The following is a 3,047-nucleotide window of genomic DNA, read 5'->3' as shown; positions in this document are numbered from 1 at the left end:
GCCCCTGAGCCTGATTTGCTTGCATCGGTGGTTCGTGCGATCTGGTACAGAGGGAGTCGGGCACCAGGTTCTGCAGCTCATTCTCAGGTTTTGTCTTGGGCTCCAGTGAGCATCTGCTCGGCCCAGGTGCTGCAGTAAGCTACCATCGATCGAAACTAGTGCCTGCAGTTTAGTCGTTTGAGCTCCGAATCATGTTCCGTCTTTAGCGTTGGATTTCTACCATTCCGAGGAATCTTTCTAGATACTCTCGTCACTGGTTGGCTTGGGTATCTTAGTTCGGGAATTTGCTTGTGCTTGGTGGTGATTTTGGGACAGCGGCCAAATATTTCGAGAGAAATTTTACGGCTCCCATTCACCCCCCCTCTGGTCGTCGTTTTTGGTCCTTCAATTGGTATTAGAGCCGGTTAAGGATCATTCCACCTTAATCGGTCCATGATCCACGAAGGCGATATGGAGCGTGGTTCCGACAAACCACCGTTCTTCGATGGAACAAACTACCCCTATTGGAAGATTCGCATGCCTGCACATCTCCAGGGGATTGATTGGCTTGTTTGGGAGATTTGTGAGGATGCTACCTACGTTGTGCTCGAACCCCGTGCTCGTGTCATGCAAGATCAAAAAGATCGGCACAACGCTAAGCTCGCTCAGTTCTTTTCTCGAGTCTTTCGCTTTAGGAGATCGAGAGAGTCTTCGATTGTACTACTGCTCGGGAGATCTGGGTGAGGCTTCAGAGCTATCACGAGGGGACCGAACAGGTCAAAACCAGACTCTATGAGACGTACAAGAGGGAGTACGAGAACTTCACCCAGCTTGATGGCGAGTCCATCGATGCAATGTTTTCTCGCTTTCAGACCATCGTCAACAAGATGCGAGCAAACAAGGCACAATTACTTTATGACAATCATGAGAGGGCACTCAAGCTTCTATGTGCCCTAGATCGGAAGGTTTGGGATGTGAAGGTGACCGCCATCATTGAGTCTTCGAGGTATGAGACCCTCACCATGGATGAGCTTTTCAGCAAGCTCAAGTCCACCAAGATCAACTACCAGACCCAAGCCAAGCTCAAGAATCCCTCTGCACCGACTATGGCTTTGGTCTCAGGTAACGGCTCAAGTTCTTTGGCTAACCCCTCATAGATGTTGTTTGCCTTGTCTTCTTTGGTGTCTGTCACAGAGGAGCAATTGGAGGCCCTTGGGGACAACGAGCTGGCATTGATCATCAGCCAGTTCTTGTGGTTTCACAACAACCGCTTGAATCGCCGGCGTGGTGGTGGTCCGAAGGAAGGATGCTACAGCTGTGGAGACCCTGACCACTTCATCGCCCACTGCCCCAAGAAGAACAAGCACTCCTCCGACAAGCACGACTCCAGCAAGCGCAAGGACAAGCGCGAGTACACCTCCAAGTACAAGTCGAAGGGAGGATTCGACAAGGAGGCGCTCAAGAAGAAGTACTTCAAGAAGGCCAAGGCCCAAGAGCGCACCTTCCTCGCCTCCCTTAGCGACCTCGACAACGACACCGACGACGACCGTTCTTCTTCCTCGAGCGATGATGAGTCCGAGAAGAGACATGAGGACAAGTTGACCGGGCTTTGTTTTGTCGCCAAGTCCATCCATGGAGGCTACTGCACCATGGCTGTGGATGAAGGGGTGAAGCCCAACAAGGACGTGCTTCCCGACGACGATGACTCTACCAAGGTAAAACCCACCGTCGATGCTCTTATTGCCGAGCTTGATATCATGACTGATACTTTGATGAGTCAAGATAAGATGCTAAAACGTGCTGCTCATAAGAGGAAAGAGTTTAAGGACAAGCTAGAAATTGTGGAGAAGGAGCTTGAGGAAGCTAAGAAGCTTGTCATTCATGTGTCTGATGAGGCTGAGTGTGATGAATGTGCTGTTCATATGACCAAAATTTCTGAGTTGCAATCTAAGTATGCTGTCTTGTTAGATGAGAACGATGAGCTGAAGGCTAGGTCTAGCTTGTTGGGTGCGTGCAAGTCTTGTTCGGGCTTGCAATCTGAGCTGGCAGAGAAGAATGCCAAGATCCTTGCTCTTGAGAAGGCCAGTTCAGATAGCATGGTTGTTGAGTGTGCATGTTGTGAGAGCTTGGTGTTGGAGCTTGATTCTTGCAGGCGGGACAAGATGAGATCCGAGGAAGACAACACATACCTTCGGTCCATCTTGAATTGGGTGTCTTGTAGTGAGCCGCAGTTGGGCATGATGATGAGCTAGTTTAGGCGGGGAACTAGAACATCGGGAGTAGGCTTTGCTTTAGGTGGGAAGGGTGAGCATGTCTATGGCAAAGTTGCTGAGTTCAGTGGTTTAAGCCCAAGTGAGAAACCTTTCACTAATCCTAAATTGATCAAGATCAATGCACCTAAGCCTACCGAACCCACTGTAAAAGATGGAGTGTTTGAAGAACCTCCAAGAGCTCCACCCTAGAAACAAGTTTGGGTTCCAAAACCAAACCATCTCAGGAACCCACTTGACACTCTACCGAACATCTCTGAGGATCCCCTTCCTAAAACCAAAAAGCTACCAAGAGTGACACATACCCACAAGAAAGTGAGCCAACAACCACCCCAAGAGAGAGGTGAGGTATCACTGTGACTATTGCCATAGGGATGGTCACCTTGTTGAGTTTTGCTTTAGGAGGAAGAGAGATGAGTGGTAGGAGTATGAGTTGAACAACTGAAACATGTACCGCCCGCCCCATGGTGTACATGTGCCGCCTGTTCAGAGGCGCAATACTAGGCCAAGAGGTGCAATGCCTCAAGGTGCTAGGCCTTAGGTTGCGAGACCATGCGGTGGTCGTGCCCGGCGTGGTTCAGGTCATGATTAATATGACTTTGGACCTCTCGGTAGTGGCTTTCAGTCCTACAGTTCTAGCGGACCACGTTTTCCCCCATGTGGTGCTCGCTTTCCTCAAATGGGACATGGCATGTTTGGTGTTTTTCCTAACACTTTTCTAGGGCAAATGAACCAACACTGGTATCCTTCACAGTTTACTAACCCCAGTGTTGCGCCATTTGCTCATCCCATGTCCTT

The 3,047-nt window shown here is 49.7% G+C and overlaps 1 pseudogene; it reads left to right on the top strand.

Annotated features, from left to right (window-relative positions):
• The first annotated feature begins 450 nt into the window (after positions 1-450).
• On the top strand, positions 451-2,673 carry LOC136494010 (uncharacterized; annotated as a pseudogene).
• Positions 2,674-3,047: the final 374 nt, after the last annotated feature.

The sequence above is a fragment of the Miscanthus floridulus genome, chromosome 11 (genome assembly GCF_019320115.1).
Source record: "Miscanthus floridulus cultivar M001 chromosome 11, ASM1932011v1, whole genome shotgun sequence".
Classification (NCBI taxonomy): domain Eukaryota; kingdom Viridiplantae; phylum Streptophyta; class Magnoliopsida; order Poales; family Poaceae; genus Miscanthus; species Miscanthus floridulus.
The sequence above is the reverse complement of the archived record's forward strand: the minus strand, read 5'-3'. Positions and strand labels throughout refer to the sequence as shown.